This window comes from Pogona vitticeps, chromosome 6 (genome assembly GCF_051106095.1).
Source record: "Pogona vitticeps strain Pit_001003342236 chromosome 6, PviZW2.1, whole genome shotgun sequence".
Lineage (NCBI taxonomy): Eukaryota > Metazoa > Chordata > Lepidosauria > Squamata > Agamidae > Pogona > Pogona vitticeps.
This window is the reverse complement of record NC_135788.1, coordinates 13548669-13575000: the sequence shown is the minus strand read 5'-3', so window position 1 is coordinate 13575000 and position 26332 is coordinate 13548669. Positions and strand designations below refer to the sequence as shown.

The 26332-nt window shown below is 41.0% G+C and overlaps 1 long non-coding RNA gene across 1 annotated transcript in view; it reads left to right on the top strand.

The window, feature by feature from the left end:
- LOC140707972 (uncharacterized) overlaps window positions 1-26332 on the top strand; it is an 83747-nt gene that overhangs the window by 10490 nt on the left and 46925 nt on the right. The window contains exon 2 of the long non-coding RNA XR_012088097.2: window positions 4121-4187. This is a non-coding gene — a long non-coding RNA (uncharacterized LOC140707972). The remainder of the gene's footprint in view (window positions 1-4120; window positions 4188-26332) is intronic.

Below are 26332 nucleotides of genomic sequence, written 5' to 3'. Positions count from 1 at the left end.
ATACTGGCTAAAATCCTGTTGCAGAGATAAAGCAAAGTGTGCTGCTTATGTACCACACCATAGCCCTTAAACCACTCTCTGGATGGCTTACAATCTAATTACATAGGCTACACAGTGCCCTCTTCCTCCAGTGAGCTGGATACTCAGTTTACTGACCTCAGAAGGTTGGAAGGATGAGTCAACCTCAAGCCGGCTAGCCAAGCCCTTTGGAATCAAACTCAATGTTGACTGCAATACTGTAGTTTAACCACTGTGTCACTAGGCTTGTGTTGCACAGCTACACAATTGGTATAACTTTTAGGCACTGACTGTCATAGGTTAAGAAATCTCTGCAGATATCTGTTGCATATGAAGTCAACTTAGTGTGCAAGATACAATGTGTACGGAGACTTAACAACTTAGGGCAATTTGCATCTAAAATTATGCTATTTGCGTAACTGAGTAATAGGATTTAGCAATTGAAGACTGAGTTTTGGAGCAGCTTCCAGTGGCCATCCATGTTGAGGATTCAGGGAATTGCCTTTCCAAGCTCTGCACATTATCCAAATGTTGGCCAACTATGATGGAATGGACTGTTGGGGAACCTTTCCTGCTACAGCAGGTTTTGATGGAATGCCAAGAAGCAATCAAACCCACTTCAGGTACTGGGTCTGTCTTCCCTGTTGCATGTGCATCACAGCTGACTTTTTACAAGGAAGAAAAATTTACTGCACAACAGATGACCATGTAGCTTACATATGAAAAATGGCATTTAGGAACCTCAGCACTTGAGTGTTTCCTAAAATGGTTCTCAGGGAAAAGAAGGCAGGAAAGCAGCCCGTGATTTTTCACGAACAAGTAATGAGAGCAAAGACATTGTACAAATGTTTATGCTCAACAAATGAAAACATTTACAAATTGTGTTGGACATTTATAGTATGAGGGGATAAGAAATAGCCCATTGCTATGTTATGATGTTCAGTGAGATAATCCATAGACATTAGTCTTTCTCTCTCTTTTGTAAAGTTTCCTCCTTCTACAGAAAAACATGGAAGCAATATCTGAATACTTGGGCTATTTGTTTATTGTTTGAATTGTTCACATGACAGATAACGTGAGCAATAGCCTGTAACATTTTCCTCCTGTCATACATTATCCTATATACTGTGCCCTAGGAAGGAAATGCATTTAAACAGCATCAGAAGACATCCAGATTCTCTCTATTTTTTCAGAGATTCTTTAGTCAAGAGACAAACAAATCATTTGTTCAAGAGGTATTGGCCTGAATTCCTGTGATTTCCTTCAATAATGCCATGCGTTTTACCACATATATGATCACTGGTGGGTTAGAAGCACCACTGAGAACCATCTAGAAAGCCTTTCCCTAACATTAAAACCTTATTTTGAGATGCAACGTTCACACACAAGGTTACTGTCATATGAGGGTGATAGTGGGGACAAACCCTTTGGCTCCACCCTCAGCATCACATTCTTTTCACACATCCCTTCACACCACCCCATATCCTGGGGACTGAATATGAGGGTTGTGGTGGGAGACAAGAAGCAATGTCAGAACTTTAGGGACTGGTGATATGAAGGCGATGATCAGCATGTGGCCAATCATCTCCTTCCTTCTGACCCTCTCCAGTGGCTCTAAGTGCAGGGAGATAGGCCTTCTGAAGAGAGGCTGAGCTGTTCTTTTTTCTTTTTTCTTGGTCATGCCACCCAATCTGGTCATCTATGTGGCAACTTAGGCAACATAATGTCATTATGTTCACTGCAAGATCCCTGTCAGTGTGCCTTCTTCCAAGGAGACCGACCCGCTCCACCAGATTGTCCCAAGCAATGCTCCTTTGAAGTGTCCACTCTGACCAGGAAATCAACTATGAGGAGCCAGTCTTTCTGACTCCGTTGATTGGTTTTATGTAATTTCTTTGTGGCGGTGTTTTTATTAATTTTGCTGTGAACTACCCCAAATAGTGCTTTGCACTAATGGGGCAGCAAATAAATAAATAAATAAATAAATAGATAGATAGATAGATAGATAGATAGATAGATAGATAGATAGATAGATAAATAAATAAATAAATAAATAAATAAATAAATAAATAAATAAATAAATAAATAAATAAATAAATCCTTGATTGGCCAGGATCCTACTAAGAAGCAGCTCCAACATCCTTTTCAGCTCTATGACAGATAACCCATGATTCACAGTAGCGTGGAAGATGCATAACACAGGAATCATTGTAATAATGATGCAAAAGAAACCTGTAATTAACTAGGCTTGATACATTCATAATAAAGCTGGTTATTTATTGCAGCTTAGTGGCTCTCGTGATAAGAAGGTGGAACTTTTCAGATATTCAGGTTTCCAGATATTTAAGACTTCCTCCACCCAAACTGTGGTTCCTAAGGCTTCCTCAGGACCAAAGGAATCCTAAGAGGCCCTAAGAACCTTTGTGTGTGTATGTGGGGGACACACACATAGGCAACTTTTAGTTTCCAAAATACAGCCATGGCTGATGATCTCTCCAGACTTACATGGTGTAGCCTTACTTGACAAGATTTCAGTCATGGACTCTTTTCTATGCCGATGTGACTTATGCAGCTGGTACATATGAAGTAGTGGAAAATCGCATCCATTGGTGTGTACTCGGACATCACAGAGGCCATTTAGAGGTGAAGACATGTCACATGACATCATGACCCATGCAGAGGAAGAGGGATGTCACACAGTTGACGAAGGAATGTGTAGGACATCTGCTCTCCAATGTGTTTGGGATAAAAGAAAACAATAGAAATGGCATGACTAGAAAACCTATTTCTTCTACAATATTTTGCAGCAGGTCTCATAAACCATGTTCAGTTCCAGATTACAAGGGTGTAAATTCAGCTGGCACTAACTTTGGGCTACTAATTTATGCTAATATTTGAATCTTGGCAATTATTTCTTTAGCTTGGTGGTTGCCAAGATTTGGGGGTTGTTGTTTTTCCCCAGCAAAGTCTACATATTCTTTAGGGGAATGTTTGGGATGGGCAGAATGGTTTCAACGGGTGGAGCCAGAGGCAGAAATGGAAGGGTCCAGAATTGGCAGTGAATGTGTGTAGAACTAACTACCTATATTTTGCAGTTAGATACCTAAACCACTGAGCTATAGAAAACTCTGTATTCAAAACAATTGGGAAGATATTGTCAGATCCCTCTTCTGATCTTCACTCAACACAAAATTGGTTGTCCGTTTGAAAATAATTCTATCCCAAAGGGAATTAAAGGGTGTGACTCTTAAGAGCCACAGGCTTTACCACTATATTTAATTCAGCAGGAATGACCTCTAATTTAATAGAGGCTGAGATTCATAGCTGTGAGCATGGAAATGTATTTTAGAGCCTTCTTGGTGAATTCAAATTAGCTATGGCTCGTAGTAATGCTGTGTGAAATCCTTTTTGCAGAAGGATCCTGGCCCAGCCTTACAGAGTTCTAAAATAAGCTGAACCTTTTATAAGGTAGAAACACAGCAAGTAGCTAGGGCTCACACATGTGGAATCTACTTTCTTTTTACTGAAACCTCAAGACCCAACATCTAGTCCCTGTTGTGAAACGTAGGCCACTCTTCTTAAACACTTCTGTGCTCAGGAATTGCTTCAAACTACCACAAAGGAGTTCATTGTCTTTTTAGACAAAATAAACCTTTTATAATTGGCAGCAATGGGTGCTTGTATTGTTGAGCAATTGGAAAGGGATATGTTCCTTGCCAATCAACTACAGATCACCCGTGCTCATGCTGTCAACTGAAATTCACTTTCTGCTTTTGTTACATACTGTGAAGTTGCCTCTGGCTTACAGCAATCCTATGAATGAGTGACATCCAAAATGTCCTGTCCTCAACAATTCGAATCAGTTTTCATAAACTCAAGCTAAGGCTTCCTTTAAGGGGGTTAATCCATCTCACACTTGGTCTTCTTCATTTTCCTGCTGCCTTCAGTTTTTCCTAGCATTATTGTCTTTTCTAGCTAGTCTTTCTCAAGCTTCTGCTTACTCCTGTATTAAAATTCCAGGCTGAATCCGATTGATTGTAGCTAGATTAGACTCAGGGATATTAAAACATTCTCACTAGATTCTTTGTTTTTGTCTATTTAGGCTGTTTTCTTTTGATGAGATGCCCTGATGAAGAATTTTCAAGCCCTGTAAGATTCCTTGCCTTTAGGTAAGTAAGCTCAGGACAAGGATTACCATGTTTTTCATGTCATATAATTTCATATAATTTACACAACCTATCACATAATAAAGTTTAGTAGCTTATGAAGGCAGATATTTAGTCCATAAACAATGCTAAGAAGTAGAATCCAAGGCAGATTTTAAATCAGCAAAAGTCAAGAATATATACTGGACTTAAGAAGATATTTGATTAGGGCAGTGGTTCCTAACCTTGGATCTCCAGACGTTCTTGGACTGCAAATCCCAGAAGCCCTGGCCAGCACAGCTAGTGGTGAAGGCTTCTGGAAGTTGCAGTCCAAGAACATCTAGGAGCACAAAGTTGAGTGGGCTAGGGCATAAAGTAATGTCATTCTCTTGCATGGTGTGTTGGCAACTGAATATGTGGAAAGCTGGTTACCATAGGTAACTGAAACCAGCCATAGGCTTGACTTGTCTACCAGTGATCTCACAGGGATCAGGAAGGAATGTGCTGACCCATGAGGCTTCCTGGAGATCTCTCTTGTCCTATCTGAGGTGCCAAACAAATTTGTCTCTCCCCTGAACAGTCTATGAAATCGACAGGGATTAAGAAATGGAGGAAGGGGAGGAGGAAAAGGAGATAAAGGAGGAAGTTCCCTTTTGTTACCAATCCTCTCTGTAAATGGAAGACCAGTTGGAAAGCTCTGGCACCAACTTAGCGTGTCACCCTGATATATAAGCACACCAAAGGTTCTCCATTCCAAAAATGGGACCTTGAACCCTCCTTGTGTACAGAGTCTGTCCGGAACAGCCCGACACAAAAGAAAAAAGCGGCGTGATCTTTGCACACAGTCCAAGCATAGGGGTGGATGATACCTTTATTATTGACTAAATTCTAGCAGGAATCTTTGTTAGGTTGGGTTGACAAAGACTGGTGATGTAGAAGAAAGATAGAAATTGCAAAATCTATGACCAGACATGCAAACAAGGTTCCCATGTTTAAAGCAAGTTCCAACACAGGAGGGTTGGGCAGGCTGCAGAATCAACTCAGAGGGGGTAGCTTTTCCATGTCATCTCTAGCAACGTAGACTTGAATGTTCCTTCCAATCTTGCTAGAAGCAGCTCTGGGCATTGGGCACTCCCCCCCCCCACAGCCTTATATCAAAATATGTGGTTTCTTTTTTAGCTAGGTACAGAGGCGTACAGAAATGCAGCAAGCTCCATATTGGAGGTGTTGCAATAAAGTTTTGTTTGCATGGGTAAGCTAATGGTATCAAAATTAAAAGAACCCACTACAGATGGACACTGCAGAAAGAAGTTAATCTCTCAACTAATAGATGTCTCTTTGCACGGTAGCCCTACTGATTTGTTTAAGTCCTGTTTAGAGGATGCATCCACTTATATTACTGTCAGGGAGCCTAAATTTTTATTGATTGCCATAAGAACTAGAGAGAAAATGTTGCAATCACCTTGAAAGAAGGATTCATATACTACATATAGGAGTTTTCTGTATGTTCTGTCTTTTTATAATCTTGCCGGTCTGCGAGTATAATAAAGAATTATGATGATGACTAGCGATGGGCATGATGACTAGCGATGGGCTGCTGCTCCCTTCCCTGCCTCCTCAGTCAACCATGCCACTCACTAGGCTCAGCTTGCTTGCTTTTCCCACCTCCTCAGCTAACCTCCCAGGCATGAGCAACACCACAGACTTCTCTGCCCTGCCCTTTTGTCTGAGTGGGAGATCAGACAAGAGGGTGGAGCAGAAAAGCCTAAACTGCTGCCAGGATTGGAAGATCAGTCGAAGATCACAAAGGTAAGTGGGCCTGGTAAGCGACGGATTGAGCCAGAGGAGTTATAGAAGGGGAGAAGCAGCATCTTTATGAACTGAGATGAACTGATTTACGCTCAGTGTTCTTTGAATCATCCAGAATAATATGTACTGTACTTCTTTGCACACATGCTCTCTCATGTCCTTCCCCAGCCCATGAGTTTGAAATGCATCCTGCAGCTGTGCACTCAGAGTTGGAAAAACATTGAGTTGGGGGGGAGAAGAGGCCCCCAGATGGGACTTCTGTTTTGCATTCTGCTGACAGGAAAGTTGCTCAGACCCTGCCAGACACTGAGTCAAAGGATTGCCTCAATGCTCTCCCCTCTTCTTCCTGTTCAGGTCCCATCTGTCAGACTAACACAGTAACTTAGTGGCTGGCTAAAGAGGAGTGTGTGTGTGTATGTGTGTGTGTGAAAGAGAAAGAGAGTGAGAGCGAATAACCACACACCATTGCTCCATCTTGTGGGAAAGTGCCTGTTTGTATGTGTGCAAATATATTCTTCCATGTGTAATTCAGAGGGACTAGCAAGCAGAGATGGGCCAAGTGCCTTTCTTAGATGGCCACTTGAAGAACAGCCCAAGTAGCATGATGACCACTGACCAAAGCAAACTTACCACTGCTGGTCCTGAGTTGAGGATTTTAGGAGGTGCAGTCCCCCAAATTAATTTTTTTAAACTCTCCAGCAATAGATCAGACCTCAGTGATCAGCACGGTCAGGAAGCAATCAGACAGGTCTATTGTCTACCCTGCTTTTAACTCCAGTCATTAAAACTGACCTAAGCCCAGCGTTCTTCTCAAGCACATGAGTGGGAAAAAATGCATTATGCTAAGCAAAACTGTGTATAAAATATGTTGTTGTCATTTAGTTGTTAAGTCGTGTCCGACACTTCATTACCTCAAGGACCAGAGCACACCAGGCCCTCCTGTCTTCCACTGCCTCCTGGCAGTTTGGTCAAATTCATGTTGGTAGCTTCAATGACACTGTCCAGCCATCTCATCCTCTGTCATCCCCTTCTCCTCTTGCCTTCACACTTTCCTAACATCAGGGTCATTTCCAGAGAGTCTTCTCTTCTCATGAGATGGCCAAAGTATTGGAGCCTCAGCTTCAGGATCTGTCCTTCCTGTGAGCACTCAGGGTTGATTTTCTTCAAAATGGATAGGTTTGTTCTCTTTGCAGTTGAGGGAGCTCTCAAGAGTCTCCTCCAGCACCATAAAATATACATGGATGCAAAGAAAAAAAAAGATGCAAAGAAACTGAGGCTTGAGAAAGAAGAAACACAGGGAACCCAAAACTTGCCAGTTCATCCATGCATACTGTAAACTATTAATTGGTTGCCACATTAGACCAATTAAAAGGTGGTTCAACAAAATCATTGGGAGGGAGGTTAGTCATGACTAGACATGGGATTTTTTGGAAATTTTGGACAGCAGCCCTGCAAATCTGTCTGGGGAGGATTCCTGAAAATATCTGGGGGTTGTAGTCCTCAAACTGCGAAAATGCCATGCCTAGTTATGACCAACTTAAGTCCCACTGATTTTAATACCTCTTTACGTGTGACTAAATCTGAATCCAATTCCGTGAGATGAATTGGTCATACTCCGTGATACATCAGTTTAGAATACGAAGCAAACCCCTCACAGGCAGCGGATGAATAATTGCTTTAACCTGACCGTGGATAGCCCACGCGTTAACTGCTGGGATGGCGAGGGCGTTTATTTTGTAACGCAGCAAGGATGCGAGGTTATCATTATGATAAACAGCACGCACGTTTGTCAAATGAGCTCATGTACAAAGAAGAGCTCCAGACCACTAAAAAGAGAGAAAAATCTCCAAAACTGAGGCTCCTTATTTATCATTAATTATTTAACTGCAGTCCCCCATGTGGGCAGTGAAGTCCTGCTGATTTACTACTTATCAAGAATAAATTACCATTCGCAATGCGGGGTGGTGTTTTTTCTTCTTCATGGTTTCCCTTTTGTCATCATAAATAAATTTAGCTAATAAGTCTGCTTCGCCTAAGAGTCCTAAGAGGAGGTAACTTTGGGGAGAAGTGGGGGGAAAAAGTGTGTATATCCATTTAAAACGACAGCCCAGATTGTTTGTACTAGATTTCAGAACTCAGCAAGGGTTCAGGATTCACTTGCATTTAGGAGGTGATTTGTTTTTCAAAGGAATGCAGAATCTCAATTTGTATTATCTTGTAGTAGTAGTAGTAGTAGTAGTAGTAGTAGTAGTAGTAGTAGTAGTAGTAGTAATAATAATAATAATAATAATAATAATAATAATAATAATAATAATAATAATAATAATAATAATAATAATAATAATAATAATATTTCAAAGAATGTTGTTTCTGTTAGTCCAACTAAATCAAGATTTAATGAGATTTTTAGTGATGGCCCTGTAGATATATTTGAAACAACAGGGGTGGATACATTAAAATTTATCCCAAATTTTGTCCCTCTGTTTGGATGGTCTGGTTTGACTTAATTGCAGGTGTGCAATGTAGTGGCTAGAGTGATGGATTATGACTCTGGAGGTCTGGGTTCAAATCCCCACTGAGCCATGAAAGCTCATTGAGGTGTGGAACTGGTAAAACCATGCCTTAAATATCTCACTCACCTTGAAAGCCCTATTAGGGTCACTATAAGTTGGTAATTGTGAATGAGCCTGTCTCTTTCCCATGACCCTCCGGACCCTTTTGGGTCACTGGCAGGGGATATATATATTTTTTGGCTCATTTTCCAGCAAATGTGATCACCTGTTGCGTTCCCCCCACAATACAAAGGTTTGACACATGCCAATTAATTAAAAGAAAATTCCACAGAGCGGAATACATTACAGGACATAGACAGGGATATTTTCTTTCCTTTTCTTCTGTAAAATCTAGTCTATGTCATCTGAATGGCAAGCCAATTCAGCGCTATGGCACTTACCAATATTTATTTATTTTTTAAATCAGCTTTTCTCTGCTCCCTGTGGAGGGGCGGGATAAGGAGCATGGAGGTGGAAAGAGAGGAATGGGCCAAACTGGAGTAGCATGATAATAATAAAATTAGAACTGCAGAGCCGAAGGGACCCTATAGATCACCAAACCCGGCCCCTGTCAAGGTGGCATAGTGGGGAATTGAACTCCCAACCTCTGTCTCTGCAATGCCTAAACCACTGAGCTGTCCTTTCAGGTGCAGTGTATCTTGTCCTGGTTCTTGTATGTGTGGAGGCAAGGCTTGCTCTAAATGGCATACTGCCCTTTGACGCCATGGCATTTAGCCTGATCCAGTTGCAGCCTGTCTTAAAGAGATGGTGCTGTTTCTTGAATACTACATATAAGGGTCAGAAAAACATGTCCGCCACTACTTTAGAAAAATGGAAGGAGTGTCAAAACCGCATCTGAATGGCATCTTTATTTATTAAGATATTTGTAGTGCATCTTCTTTCCAATTGTTACTTATGATTAGCCATGCAACAAGGCTAGTGAAGTATAGACAGACTTATATGTTTCTTCCTGCTGGTTTAGTCACATGAGTGCTTTCATCTGAGAAGTTATCATACTGTGGGCTGAACTCCAGTTATGCAACTTTATGCCACTTTTTTAAAAAAAAGTATGACACCCCCCCTCCCACTCTAAAGTTTCCAAGGCTTCCTTGAGATCCCTTTTGTTGTGGACAAGCCATGGGGAAATTACTTACCGTATTTTTCGCACCATAAGACACACTTTTTTCCCACAAAACAGGGGGGTGAAAAGTCTGTGTGTCTTATGGAGCGAAGAAAACAGATTATATTTTCCTGTTTTCTTCTCCTAAAAAATTGGTGCGTCTTATGGAAAGGTGTGTCTTATAATTTCTGAAAGTTTACCACTGGCAGGATGATTTCCCTCATTGTAGCAATTTGGGAGAATTAAAAATTCTCCGCACTCTCCGATGTCTGTTAGGTTTTGCTTTGTGATCATGCCGTTGAGGAAGAAGGCCAAAGAAATGTGTCTATGGCTCATAGCAACATAGAGCGATCTCCTTCTAACAACAACTCTGAGACGTCGTTGAACCAAAGACAGTGTGATTCTCCCAAGATCACCCACTGAGACCAGTATTTTCCCTGGAAGGAATCGGTGAAAGTTGACTCCAATTTCATGGGTTCCCGAGTTTGGTCGGAACGTTGAAAAGAGGTTTCTAAGGTGTTCAACCTATTTGAGGGTCAGGATCTGGAACTTTGGATCGCTCTTGCCAAGTTTGGAGTAAAAGGTGGAGTGGTCACAAGCTCCCACTTTAGGTTGTCAAAAGATTCCCAGAAGGCCCAAGTTTCTTAGGCAGTGAGCAAAATATTTGCAGAGAAGAAAAATTCTTAGGGGTTTTTGCTCCGCTGTTATAAATAGCAACTGTGCAGTGAAACTATGAGATACCTGAGGTTGCAATTGCAGCAGCCAAATGCTTAGGCAGATGCCCCTTTGGCATCAAAACGAGACGGTGCTCTTCAGACACAAGACTTCCTGCTGATTCCCACCTTTTCTCTTCTTTATTGAAGAAAGGAAAAAAAGGTGGGAGAGAATAAATAACAGTGACAGTGCCCTGCCAGCTGCTCTCAGAAACTGATGCAGAAAATGAGAACCTGTCACTCATTTTTTGCACCCTGAATATTCACAGCACCTTCTCTGCCTTGTCAGGACTGGCGGATGTTCAACTTTCTCTGCTGCCAATCCGCATTACTGCCACCAATATCCACCTTCCCGACACATCCCCAGCAGTGTAGCTTAGAATTTTAAATTATTTATATAAGGCTAAGTTTTGGCTGATGCCACCCAAAGCATACTGGAGAGGGAGTACACTGGGACTCGTGATGCTGAATGAGTCACAGTTTGACCATGCAGTTCAAGAAAAGGTACCACTACTTCCATATTATTCCTATTATGTAGGGAGATGACCATGAGTAGAGATGGGCATGAACGGCAGTTTGGCAGTTTGGCACAGTTCAGCATAGCGCCTGCACAAGTGTTCCACTTATTCCCTGGGCAAAGTGTGCTTCCCTCCCTGCCTCCTCAGTATGACTGCCCACTCACTGATCACAGCACATGCTTCCCTCCTCCAATGGCCGCTCACTCAAAGGCAGTGCTGTAGGCTGCTTTGCCCTACCTCCTCATCTGAGTGGGTGGCCACCAAAGGAGGCAGAAGAGGGAAGCATGTGTTGTGATTAGTGAGTGGGCTGTTGCACTGAGGAGGCAGGGAGGGAAGCACACTTTGCCTGGGAAATGGATGAGTGCACAGAGGAGGTGGGAGAGGGGAGTGGGTGGCACCCGCATAACATTTGCGCAGGTGCTGCACTGAACTGGGCTGAACCACTTATCCAGGCCATGGGGACATCTCCAATCACCTGTGTATGTGTCTCAAAGCAGGGATGAGTGTTGGTCTTCCTGGAGACTGAGGCCCTGGCATCACCTGAAGGGTGCCCTGGTATGTGTGGCAGTACATCTGGTCACTGTATGCATTCACTGGCATTTTCAGGATTTGGCTTTTTTCCCAAACCGCTTTTCCCACCCATCCCCCTCAAGTGTTTTTAATGTTTCATTTCTTACTTCATCTCAATATTTCAAGCTGGCACCCCTCCATCCAGTCATGAGTAACCTATGGTGAAGTGTGTGTTCATGTGGACCTCTCTCATCCAATTCTGCATTATTCTTTGGAGAATATTATAGTGATCCATAAGTATCCCCATCAGGGTTTTTCAATTAGAATGGTGACTCTAGGTTGTCACATGTGCCTATAATCATCATCACCATCATCCTAGAACTGCAGAGCCAAAAGGGACATGTTGTCTTTCTGCTTGTGCTATGAAAGTACATGTGATATGTTGTCTTTAATAGACTGAGTTCAATCTCAGGTTTGTCTGGTTCTTGTTGATTGGATGAGTTTGATCTCAGGTCTGTCCTGCTCTCATCATTGGATGAGAGCTCGACCATAAAGAAAGCTGGCTGACAAAGAATTCATGCTTTTGAATTGTGGTGCTGGAGGATGCTCTTGAGAGTACCCTGGACTGCAAGGAGAACAAACCTATCCATTTTGCAGGAAATCAACCCTGAGTGTTTATTGGAAGGGCAGATCCTGAAGCTCAGGCTCCAATGCTTTTGCCATCTGATGAGAAGAGAAAACTCCCTGGAAAAGACCCTGATGTTGGAAAAGTGTGAAGGCAAGAGGAGAAGGGGACGACCGAGGATGAGATGGTTGGACAGTGTCATCGAAGCAACCAACATGAATTTGACCCAACTCTGGGAGGCAGCGGAAGACAGGAGGGCCTGCCGTGTTCTGGTCCATGGGGTCACGATGAGTCGGACACGACTAAACAATAACAACAACATCATTGGATGCATTTGTAGTGATCCAGTGTGAGGACTGATGGGCAGAACTGTTCATTGAGCTGCATTCTTAGCTACTTCCCCCGGACCTGCTATTACAAGTGAATTCTCACTGGGTTTGTGGAGCAGAGGATGGGAAACCCAGTTTTATTGAAATTCCTAAACTTGTATCATTCTTGGGAATGTGTGCAAGTTAAGACCTTTTAGGGAAACACTTTCAATAGGGAAAAAACACAATGGCAGGATTGCTTGTCCAAGTGGCATCTGTCTTTGCTTGATGTGGATATCTATGGCATGTCTCTAAATAACCGAACAAGCCTAATACCTTTTGAGAAGGCAGGTAAAGAATTGGCCAGATTTTTTAAAAAGGAAGAATGCAAAGGGATTGGCATGAAACAATGAGGAGATCAGACTCCATGTCTCTGCAGCCAGGATTTGCAAAAAGCTGCTAATCATACTGTATCGTGTTGGAGCGTGTTATTGATTGACGGGTCTCCCAGAGTTTGAGAAATGCCTTCTGTTTCTGTCCGACTGTAGGGTGGGTATGTTTCTTCCTGGCCCAAAGTTAAATGGGAGGGAATGAAAAGGAAGAGGGAAAGAAAGGCCAACATTCTAGCCAGTGTGAAAAACCATAGCATGTCAGATAATTACTATAATGATAGAAATAGCTGGGTTGCAATGGGGAAAAAAATCATCTTGAATCGGAGGCGAAGCGCCTGCTGGCCTGGGCTGCTAATGCCTTCTGCAACTGTAAAATTTGGCCGCAGCCACGCAATCTAATACCTGTGAGAAAACACAGAGGTTTTGACTGCTGTTGCAAAAAGGAAAATAATGAAGACAAATAACCAGGGCATGGGAAGAAATAACTGGGACTTTTAAAGAGGTTGATATAAATGTTCGTGATGGCTGGAATTGAGGCTTGGGTTTGAATTAAAAGTGCAGAGTCGAAAATCTGCAGTAGCGAAGCCATGGAATGCTTCATACTGTCTGAATATTTTTGACCTGTTGAATCTCTTGGAAAGTTCAACTTGGGCTTTCTTTGTGTTTAAACACTCTCCTGGATTCTTGGTGATGCCCGAGCTCATTCTGAGGGGCTCCTCAAGGTAGACCTCACAGCGAAAGAGAGTCCCAAAATGCAGACATCCATTTCTCTCTTTCTTGTTCTCTTCCATGGACAGTGATATAAAGTTTTGTTTATTTCATTCTTACAGAAGGCTTTCAAAGTTCTCTCCTTGCTGGGTGAGATTTTGAGGGGTTTTGTGGATTCTTTGTTTTCTTTTTGCATATTGGTCATCCTTTTCGTGAAAATATTCATTAAAGTGGGGTTGTTGGTCCCCCCCCCAGGAATTTAGTATGGCTCATCTGTGGATCTTCCCCCCCCCCATTTTGTTGGGTCATATGGTCTGCTTTGTTGATATTTTAGTTCCTGGCAAATTAGGATAGGAATTATTAATGATAAATCCTCTTTAAAGACCTGCTATCTGGCCAACAGAATTATTTGCATTGTTTTCAGATCATTGTGAATCGGTGATTAAAGTGGGTTGGTATATGATGGAATGTTACCCCATTTCCTTGTAGGCTAGCATAACGTAATGTTGATTAACCACAGCACACCTCCCCTCCTCCCTCAACTTCAAGCTTTCTCTACTATCTCTGGATATTTTTTGAATTGCTTTTTATGATCAAGAGATCCTTACAAGATTGTGTAGGGAAGGACAATCATGCAAGTAGTGAAGGCTGCTTCCTCAAACATCTGTTGTGCTTCTAGTCTTCTCCTAGTTGTGCAATCAGTCACATTACCTTGGCACCATTGCTATGTAATAACATAACAATTTTAAGTTCTATGGGCCTGTTTGTTTACTTCACTGGTTCTTAACCTTGGGTTACTCAGGAGTTTTGGACTGCAACTCCCAGAAGCCTTCACCACCAGCTGTCCTGACTGGGGTTTCTGGGAGTTGCAGTTCAAAAGCATCCGAGTAACAAAGGTTAAGAACCACTGGTTTACTTAGATAGCTATTGATGAACCTTGCAAAGACAATTTCACAAAATCAGTCTCTTCTTATTCATGGTTATATAACAGACAACACGAGCGATCGTAACAGCAACGAAGGGCTACAATTTGTGCACACAAGACCTTGGCAACAGGACCAATACAGAAGTTGCTTGTTGAACTGCAATTCAAATTCAGAAAAAATAAAATCCAAGATAGCTTCCTCAACTGGGTTGGGTATGATAACCTAGAAGAATCAGCTTCGCATGCAGAGTTTTCAAAACTTTAGACTAAGTTAGCACGGGCCTTGGCAATCTAAATGGCATCACCAGCTCTGGCCTTTTCAGCTCTGCTGCTCTTTCTGATTCATCTCTCTTACTCACAGCCCCACTCTTTCTTAGTACCACTCCTTTGGGCGGAACCAATATTTCATATGGGTTATGGTAGCAATAAAAACAATTTCATGATACCAAGCTTTATGACTCTTAAGCTGTCAGGTTCATACTGGATTTCCATTTGAGGACTACCTTCTATTTTTATTTTTAATTATCCAATTTCAAGCTGGCAGCTAGCTTTATTATGTGTGACAGCACCACAGTAGACATTTAGGTGATTGTTCCGTTAGCGTGGGAACCATTTGTGACAATGATGTCATTTAGAGATCATTGTGTCATAATCTACATTTCAGTGTCCTAGATCTTTAAAAACACTCCGAAGCATGTGGATGTACTTATAGAAAGGTTTCGTTAAGCTTGGCCTGATTCTCAAGAGACTTACCATCCAATATCTGCAAACGGTGAGTTGCTATTCTCTGCTATTACCATTCTGATATTCTCCTATGAATGTTCACCACAGATTAACATTTATTTAAAAGGACTCATATACAACAAAGACCATATTAAAAATAAAAACTGGCCCAACTTAGAGTGGTCGCAATGACCAGATAGGCAGGTTATAAATAGAATAAATAAATAAAAATAAATAAATAAATAAACTTTCCTTGTAAGGGAGTTATACAGTTCAGCTGCTGCTACTGAAAAATGTTGCACAGTTTTGAATTTCTGGTAAAATTCTCTTTTTTGCTATACAGTAGAAGTACAGAGGTCCACAGAAGAGGACAGCTTCAAATTCCACCCTCTTTTTATTAATTGACAATTTAAGTCTCAATGACTCACTCTATGGACTTTTGTAGGAGAAAGAATAAAAAGTGTTTCTATACTATACTATTATATTATATTATTATACTGTTTTTATTCAATTTTTATTGTTAGCCGGCCAGAGTAGACGTGTGTCTAGATGGGTGGAGTATAAATTTTATTAATTAATAAATAAAATAAAATACTAACAGTTGCTTAGAATCACAGACTTGTGTATACTGCTTTCTTTACTGCATACATACTAGTAATCGACCAAACAGACCAACAGAAACAAACAGCTGCCAGAACCCCATGGAAGAAAGGGAAAAATGCACTCAACAGCCTTGAATTCAAAGGCTGGAAGGAATGATTCGTTAGTGCTGGATGGATAGACACCCAACCCAGCCAAGAAAAGTTCCTTGCAGTCACTGACACCATAGACCAACACGTGAGGTTCTAACAAGAATGTCCTGTTTCACATAAACACCACCCCAGCCTGTGTACGTGGTAGGATGCAACACTACCTCTATTAAAAATATCATATTCCAGACAGGCACATACAGGAAAAGGGAATCTTTCAGATTTCCTGGCCCCAAGCTGTTTACACTTTTGTACTTCAAAATTAGGACTTTGACTTAATCTCAGGAAGAAATTAAGATCAAGAGCAGTTGATTCATGACTGGTATACAGTATCTAAAGAGCCGACCAGATTGCACTCTGGCGGCCACATTTTGCACTTTCTAACACCTCTCAGGCTTTCAACACTTTTCAAGGGTAGCCCCATGGGGAGAACAGTACAGTGGTGCCCCGCCCTTGCTATGCGAAATCGTCGCTAAACGGGTAGGGGAAATGTATTGGAACGCATTAAACTTTGTAATACAAACATTGTAATTCTTGCTCTAGTCACCACCAAACTGCAGTGATTGACTTCTCTGTTGTTGTAATTTCTCATCTTAATTGGTATAATTTTAATCATGTCAAAGTGTACTAAATCATGGTCCTGGTTCATTTGCTGGAAATAGAATGCAGGTTTTTTTTTTTTTTAAAAAAAACACATTCTTCCAATTCTATTCCAATAAAATATGAAACTGGATTTAGTTAGTTTAGTTCTTAAAGCTTGCGTTCAAAATATGGGTCTCTTTCAAAAGTCGCAATAAAGTTGTTGTGACACTTCCAACTTCAGGAACAATGTTCATACTTAGGAAATAAAAAGCTGGAGGCACGCCGGAAATCCACCCTTACCAAATATCTCAATGGGATCACTGCTAGGCTGGAATCAGAACTCCAGCTGTTGTGAGATTTAATAACACCCTGGTTATGATATCATCAAATTGCAAAACCTTCTGGACAGCTGAACCCTTTTTACCCTAATGCTGTAATCGGATATGCAGAATTGTCTTGGTACAGAAGTGTCTTAAATCTCCATGCAGAGCAGCAGAAGGCACTGCTTATGTAAGTTAGAAAAAAACTGGGAACTTATTCTACCAAAGTCTGCCAGTCTTCTATTACAGGGGGAAATGGGGGAGAGCAAAATATGAAACTTAGCTGGGATCTGTATCAAAATGTTTGGCGTTGCTCCTTCCAAAGAGAAACAAAACTATTTTTTTTTAAATATTAAGCCATGGATTACTAAATTTCTTAGGTTTGCCCCTTCTTCCTCTTCTCGAGGTGACAAGCAAGCCCACGATATAAGTTATTGTTTGAGTCAGATAATGTTGGGTTTATTGGATTTTTCTGTTGTATTTTGTGTCAATGTACTTTGCATATTTTTCCTTATTATATTTCATGCATCTAAAAACATTGATTCATATGTTAATAGGCCATCTTACCGGACCTCGATGGAATGAGAAAAAGTGGTGTCTAGCATGAAAAAGAACTTAAATTTTGGACAAAAATGTATTTTGCAAAAAAATTTAAACTTTGGGTGCAAAAGACCGAAGGTTTTGAGCAAAAAGCACTCCTGTGATTTTTATGCCAACAAATAAGCAAATAAATAATCCCAAAATGTGAAAAATGCACAGCTGTCATATGTAACTTTGGCCAGCAGGAAGAAAATGTTTACAATTCTTCATTGTAACCAATTCATAGATTGATACTATGGTGTAAAGAAAATCATCTCACACTTAACATCAAAAAAACTAAAGAACTCATAATTGATTTTAGGAGGAAGAGAAATGTACATTTACCACTGTACATAAACGGTGAGGAAGTGGAGAGAGTTGGTAGTTTTAAATTTCTGGGTACTTACATCTCAGAGGACCTCTCATGGACTATAAATGCCAACATGCTAATAAAGAAGGCACAGAAGAGGCTGTATTTCCTGAGAATGCTCGGGAAGTTAAATTTATCACAGCATTTACTTCTGTCCTACTACCGTAGCACCATTGAGAGTGTCCTAACTTATGGCATTCTGGCATGGTTTGGGAGTAGCTCTGTAGCGGACAAAAAAGCTCTACAGAGAACCATTAAAATTGCCCAGAATATCATCGGGCTCCAGCTACCAACCCTGGATGACATCTTCACATCCCGCTGTCTGAGGAAGTCACACAGCATCCTGAGAGACTCTTCCCATCCTGCTTATAACTTTTTTGAACTGTTACCGTCTGGCAGAAGATATAGAACAATTAAGACTCGGACCACACGTTTTCTAAATAGTTTTTATCCTAGAGCTATAATTGCAATTAATAATGAGCTTAAAGACCATCAGTAGTGAATAATTAGTTGGACTGTGTTACTTGGCCTGAGGTGTACATGTTTGTATTTTTAGTGGGGGACTTCTAGTGGGTGGGGAGTGTTTGGGGAATGTTATGTGTGTGCATGTGTCTGGTCTCTGGGTGTCTGTGAATTTCGTTGTATGGTATACTGTGTATATACTTACAATGACAATAAATTATTATTATTATTATTATTATTATTATTATTATTATTATTATTATTATTATTATTATTATTATTATTATTATTATTATTATTATTATTATTATTATTATTATTATTGTCACCTCTGAGAAGGAAATGAGCAAAGATTTACAGTCATGGCCAAAAATATTGACACCCTTGCAATTCTGTCAGAAAATGCAACCCTGCTCTCAGAAACTTAATTTAATATTTAACTTAGTATTTGGTAACATCCCCTTTGGAAAAAATAGCTGAAATCAATCGCTTCCTGTAACCATGAATGAGTGTCTTGCATCTCTCTACTGGAATTTTGGCCCACTCTTCTTTTGCAAACTGCTCCAGGGCCTTCAGATTTGAAGGATGCCTTCTTCCAATTGCTGTTTTGAGATCTCTCCACAGGTGTTCTATGGGATTCAGATCTGGACTCATTGCTGGCCATTTCAGAACTCTCCAGCGCTTTGTTTGTAACCATTTCTGAGTGCTTTTTGAAGTGTGTTTTGGGTCATTGTCCTGCTGGAAGGCCCATAACCTATGGTGGGGACGCAGCTTTCTGACACGGGCCACTACATTGCGCCCCCAAATTCTTTGGTAATCATCAGATTTCATGATATCGTTCACACAGTCAAGGCATCCAGTGCCAGAAGCAGCAAAGCAACCCCAAAACATCTTTGAACTTCCACCATGTTTGACTGTAGGGACTGTGTTCTTTTCTTTGAATGTCTCATTTCTTTTTCTGTAAACAGTGCCATGATGTCCTTGACCAAAAAGCTCTACTTTTGTCTCATCTGTCCACAGTACGTTCTCCCAGAAGAATTGTGGTTTTTTTAATTGTTCCAACACAAACCAAAGAAAGGAACATGTGAGTGCCAAAACATTTGCAACTGCAACAATTTTCTGAGAGAAGGGTTGCATTTTCTGACAGAATTGGCGCAAGGGTGCCAATATTTTTTGCCATGACTGTACATCCCTTGATGTCTTTGCTCAATCTTATTTAAATTTCCAGGAACGAAGAGCAACATCTGATTTTAAAGAAGGTAAAAACATGAACTGAATAGGCCCAGAATTGCTTCACGTTGGGGAAGGTAATGCACATCTCAAACTTCTTCTGGAGAGCATCCCTTTAAATTATGTGCACATGAACTGCAAGCACTTTGTGGATTTGAGGGCTTCTTAAAGAGGCAATATGCAGCTCTATTACGTTCAGCACCTTGTGGGCAAGGATGAAGGATTTTTGTGTTCTTCTCCTTACCTGGACTGTGTGAGATTGTTTCCTTTTCTGAATCTTTGCACTTGTGTGGATGTTTTATATATGCATCTAAATATGTGCTCTACGTGGGGCTGCCTTTGAGACTGACACGGAAACTTCAGATGATACAAAATGTGGTGACCAGACTTCTAACTGGGGTAAAAAGGTACCAACATATTTTCCCCACGCTGGCCACCTTGCATTGGTTGCCCATTCGTTTCCGCGTTGATTTCAAAGTTCTTACGATTTACATACAAAGCCCTAAACAGTTTAGGACCTTGATATCTGGCAGAGCGCCTTCTCCCACCCTGTTCCGCCAGAGTCACTCGTTCCAGCCAGGTCGGGCGGCTGAGGGGCCCAACGCCGAGGGAGGTCCGGAAAGAAAGAACGAGGAACTGGGCCTTCTTAAGACTTGGCTATTTGGGCAGGCTTTCCCTCCTGCTGTATCTTAAATTCAAATTTTAACATCTTGGATTTATTGCATGTTTATTGGTTTTACTGTTTTTAAAAAATTGTAATGCCTCCCAGAGTAGACTTTGGTCTCGATGGGTGGGGTATAAATCTAATAAAATAAATAAATAATAAATAAAGTAAATGTACGTTTGTGAAAAACAGGGGCAATTGTTCCCTGTTGTTGCTGTTGCCGTAAAGCCATCTCTGACTTACAGCAATCCTATGAATGAGCAATCTCCAAAATGTCCTCTCCTCAGCTGCCCCAGTCGGTTCTTGTAAACTCAAGCCTGTGGTTGTTCTCGGTTTTTCGGGCTCTTCCTTTAGGGAATCAGCCTGTCTCGTCCTTGATCTTCCTTTTCTCCTGCTGCCTTCCACCTTTCCCAACACTGTTGTCTTTGCCAGAGAATCCTGCCTTCTCATGATGTGCTCAAACTGGTCCTTAGCTTCATGAAAATTAAGCAGCTTAGCCTTAGATATATATATTTTTTGGGTTGTTTGTTTGTCCTCCTTCTGAACCATCCACCAGTCCTTCTGGGCTTGCAGTGTGGTTGTGCATGAGACCAAACGGAATTGGTATGAGAGTTTTGGAGGAATATTCAGCCTTGGAAAACCTAACCGCCATTGTCATTTAATGAGGAGCAGAGGCTGCTAAAGATGAACTGATGCATACATCGGATCTTAGAAAAGGAGGACAACCGTACTTTCAGCTGGGTCCAGTGGGCTGTTCATGAGTTTTGTGATTAAAGAAAGTAGCTCTTGGACTAAACAGACCAATAATAAAATTTCTAATGTGTGTGCTTTTTTTAAATGAACTATATTTTAAATTAGGTTTTGTGTTGCCAAATCCAGTTTATAGTATCGAGTCAGCAGTCTAGTGGCTCTTTACTCCATTTTTATGGGTCCCGTATTCAAACATTCAGGGTTCGAAAAGATAGCAACTTCCCTTCATTATGCTGGAAGGAGAATGACTGTGATTATATTAATTATTATTTTTGGTGCTGTTTCCTTCCTCTTCACAACCCCTCTTCCCTGCTAGGCCTGAAAATCTGGTCCTTGCTTTCACATTTACTTTCTGCAGCTAAAGAGGTGTGTGTGTGTGTATTTAATAGTTTTACCATATGGATTCCCCAAAGTCTACCCTGAGTAAATGAGCTGCACAAAATGATACATCTACCTTATTTATATTCCTTCTGTTTAACTTGCAGGCTAGTACTCCCCTTGCCTCACTCCACGACACGCACACATCCAGGCTTGTGGCTTTCTCTCAAGTCCCTCTGTTTTTTTATTTTTTTATTTTTTAATGGATGAATATCTATCTGGTCACGACCTCTTCAGCTGAATTTAAAGCAGGTAGCAGGCAAAAACCTTCCCTTTACCCATTTTACACTCAAAAAGCAGCCAACCGCATTTCTTTTCAATGAGGTGGTGAAAAAAAAAAGGAATCAATATTTTCTACAGTGTATTAGAAGTCTGGGCAGACTTCTCTCCAATTAATCTACACTCAGTTGTAAAAAACAATAGACTAACGGGGGGATATTTTTGTTGCAAGCTTATGACGACCGTTTCTAATGATGCTGTGTTTTCAACAGAAGGACTCAGACCTAATTCTGAAATATGTGAAATTTTGCCAAGTTTTCCATTTACAACACAGCAAAACGATAGAGGGATTTCCATGTGGAGTTTTCGTCTTCATGCCAAATATGCTTCCTGACTACCACCCACCATCACAAATAATCTGGACTGTGGAACTCATTTGATCACCGTGAACTATTCACTCTCTCTGGCTGACAAACCTCGCAGGGTTGTTGTGAAAATACAAATGGAGTAATAGTACTCCTGTCTACTACTACCTGTTCAGACATGCTTTCCCTTAGTGACTGGCTGTCTGAGAGGGGCTTTAAGAGTAAGAGCGTTGAGTAAGAGCCTCGTGGTGCAGTGGTTAAACTGCTGTACAGCAGCCAAAACTGTGCTCATGACCCAGGGTTCAATCCCAGGTAGGCGGCTAAAGGTTCACTCAGCCTTCCATCCTTCCAAGGTCGGTAAAATAAGTACCCAGCTTGCTTGGGGGGGGCAATGTGTAGCCTGAATAATTAACTTGTAAACCGCCCAGAGAGTGCTTGAAACACTATGGGGTGGTATATAAGCAGCACGCTTTGCTTTTTAAATGGATTGTTATGCCTTGTTGCTTCAAATCTGTTTATGGTGTTGATTTTGTTGACCATTTTTAGTGTGATATTTGTTTGCTTCTTTTGAAAATTTGTATATCTATTGCTTTTAGCTTTGCAATATCACCTTTTAATGATGTAAGTCACCTTGGGTCCTTTTTAGGGAAAAATGTGGGGTGAGACTCATTGGAGGAGATGTGGGTTCTAAATGTAGGCGAACAGTAGGGCAAACCAGCTGGGAAAGGAAGCTGAGGTAGACATATCTATAGGGCTAGAACCCATTCTTTAATGGCCATACACATTTCTGTCTTCTTGGTGAGTGTCTCACTCTCAGTGTCTTCTAGGTATTCCAAGTTCGGGTAACTTTTCTTAAAGAGAAAATTAAATATAGATATATTTTTGGCTGGAGCCCAGAAATCCCCCAGGTAATAAAGTTATTCGTGGAATCCTAGCTGACAGCTACACTTACTTATAGGCATCAATTCTACAATGGCTGAAACACAAGTTTAGAAGTGGCAGCACTCATCTTTCTATCTTTCTCTCCCCTAAGTCTTCATTATAATGTACCTCAGTATTTCAGACTTAACTTTCACTCTGCATTCTGGCAGATGTGACAGGTGGCTGGGACATTGATACCATCAGCGCTGTTCAGCCGAGGATGGCAGTGTTATTTTTCTTTGGCACTCATTAATTAAGAGAAAACTGGGAAGTGCAATCCCATCAGTTTAGCAGTGGTAATTTAACATGGATGGGGTGGGAAGTGTGTGTTTTTTGTTTGTTTTTCTTTTTCTGAGAAAAGGGTGAGGGTTCAACTTTATTAAGCTATAACCTGGTCAAGCTTGTTGTGGGCTATTCTAATTCTAAGAATTTTAATCAGAACCTCATTTTTTGAAGGGAGAAAGCTTACCAGCTTTTCTGTGCCTAAACACAGTCTATTAGGGCATACAGCAGGTGAGTACGGAAAAAATGTATATATAGGTGCAAAAACTTCTAAATTTCTGCTCATGGATATCAGACACAGCCCCCTTCCCCCAGTCCCAATGTCTGGAAAATGCTCATTTCAGAGGAAAGAAGTCTAGGACTCCTCACCCAAAAAAGAAACTTAGAAGATCAGATATTCTCCATATGCGTGCAAAAATAGCTGCACAAAGTATGCATTAAGATCCTTCACAGGTAAAAAGAGACCATTTTCAAAACACCCTAGGCTGGCTTCACTGGAGAACAGGATTGTTGTTGTATGTTGCAGGAAAGAAAAAGAAAAGAAGGAGACACCAACTACCAGGAACTGTGAATGTGCTAAAGCATAGGTGCAAAATGCAGATGTAAATTGTTGAAGGAGTATCTCATGGACCTCCCGATTTTATTTCTCTTGATCTTTAAAGTGGATTTAGTCCAGGCACCCCTTCAGATTGAGAATTGCCTTCAGATAAGGAATGTCTGCCGAGAGCCCTTCAAAATGAGGACAGTTAGTCCTAAAGTCACCCTAAAGTCTCATGGTCACCCTGAAGGAGAATAAATTGCCGACACCAATTAAGTTCAATTGGTTAAGTTTTTCAGGTCAGCAGCTTTGCATTCCCTGAGATTTGAGGGCCAAAATCGTGACTACTCGTCACGGTGGCCATAACATTGTTTTAACTGAGATTTGTCTTCCTTCCTGAAAACCCAGAGGAACATAGCGGTTCTTTGAAACTTCATCAACACCCTCAAACCTGGCAATCTTAGTCCTCGCTGCTGTCTATAAAAACCCTATGTGGAGTTAGCAGAGTTGATTCAAAGGACAGCCTGCTCCTCCATAGGCTTAGATATCCATTCAGGTCATCTCCAGAGGCTATGCTATGTGCTGTATCATCAACAGAGGAATAAGATTCAGGAACATGGAGAAAGTGTTTTCCATGACAGTGGCTTGACTGGGGAATCCTCTTTCAATGGACGCAATGATAGACCTATCCAGGTTGGTTTTTTGGTGGACAGACAAGGCAAAACATATCTGTTTAGGGAAGGCAGAGCTTCTAAAACTTAATTCTTTGGATTACACATCCCAGAATCCCTCACCTAGAAGTATTGCTAGGCTGAGCATGTCTAAAACTGTATTTTTTTAAAAAAAGTAGTAGTTTTTTACAAGATGTGAAAGAATACCTTCGTGCATACATGATGTAAATAGGTAACAGCTGAGACAGAGAAAATCCGTCAGCAGGACACTCATTTTGGGAGATTCTAGGTTTTAGAACTGCACAGTTCCTCTCCAGGTCTACCTGTCCTTCTGTCTTGCAGCATCTTTTAGATATTTTCCTCAATGCCTGTGCTGTGGTTGTCAGCTAGATTGCCTCTCATCTACAAGTTATTTGTGACCTGGCATTCTAAGATCTCTTGGTGCTCCAGTACTCCATCTTCCTCTAGGCCTGATTTTCCTTCATGGAGTTTCTTAGTCTTGTTTGTATGCTCCGTTGCCATCGGTCTAGTGCTGAGATGTATGGGGCAAATTAAAAGCAGCTGACAAGGATGGCCTGCATTTTGAGAATAATAACCCCGTCTGTACCATTTAAACAGCCATAGTAGCACATTCTGCTGTAAGTAATGAGTCAGTAAGTTCACATATTTTGACTCGGTCAATAAGGCTATAAAAGTAAATATAGTGTCTGTTGCGGGATGTGTGTGTTGCAGTACCTCCATAAGCTTGGCGATTACTAAAAAGCTATTTTATTTTTTGCACTATATAAATGTCCCCTTGTGTGTTAAGCTAATCTCTTTGGACTAATGTAGAAGAAATTAAAAAGGCCCCTTTTGCACCTTCTGTGAGAACTTGAAAATGTCACAAAGAAATACATTATTAATATGGAATTTTGTTTTGAGAGTCAACAACTGCCTTTTGCTTTTAAATCATACTTTTTTTTCCTTTTTCTTTCTTCCTTCCTTTCTTTACTATTGAGCCTGCAACTTTATTGCCTTTGGAAGTAATTGGGAAGTTTTCAGAGCATAATAGTCAATAAATCATGCAAAGAATGGAGGAAAGCACCTTGGTCCTCTGCTAATTGTTTGGTGAGTTACGACGACAGGGAGCTTGGAAAGCAGTAGACATCACAGGCCACAGAAAGAGTTAATATCCAATAATAGCAAAAAAACATTTAAAGACTATTATTGTATATTTCAGGAGCTGGAAGAGCAGCATCCAGGAAGTGGTGCAGTTGAAGTTGCATTATGGTCTGTGCTAGGCCACCCTAGTTATTCGTTACAATGGGGATTATGCTGAAGTGAAATTAGAAGTGAATTTGGAAGCTTTCTGCAAAATATTGACTTGTGTTATAGGGTAGTTAAAAGACAATCATACGGACTGACATTTCCTTGTGGTGCTTTGTATTTTGTTAAGTCCTGGCAGACATTGTCCTCAAAATTCACTCTAAGCAAAACTGAATGTTTGTCTTTATTTCCATGATAGGCCTAAACAGACCCTCTACCAGATCAGAAGACTTTATTTGACAGCAGCTGTTGGGAGGCGAGGAATGGACAACTTGTTATGCTTCTCCTTTAATACCAGGTGTCACTGAGGACCATGCCCTGGACCAACTATTAACTGAAGTATGGAGGGTTTTGACTCTCCACCTCAGAGTCTGTCCCTTCCCTCCTGTGGCTTCCACTGCTCGCTGCCTCCATTTTCTGCTTTCCAAAGTCAGACATATAGATATGTAGTTCCATATTAAAGAAAGGGAAAGAAGACAAGCACGTTTTGTTAAGTACACTCCTCCCTTGAACAACACTGGGATTGTAGTTCAAGATCCATGTATCACTCTCATGCCCCAAAACATTAACTACAAAGTATAAACGGTTGATTCACACAGAGAGAGAGAGGGAGAGAGAAGAAATGAGCTTACTGTATTATCTGCAGAGCATCCCCAGCATTCTCCTCAGCTGCCAAATGGAGCAGCCATGCCAGGAGAGGAAGCTAGTTGGGCTCCTGCCATTGGACCAGGGGCCATCTTACGATTACCAACAGGGGCCTCAGTACGTCCGAGACCCGTCTTTCTCAGGCCACTTCTGGAGACAAATAGTAGCACAGCATTTATTAAACATTTATTTATTGAAACATTTATTTATTTTTAAAATATCAGTGTGTAACCAAA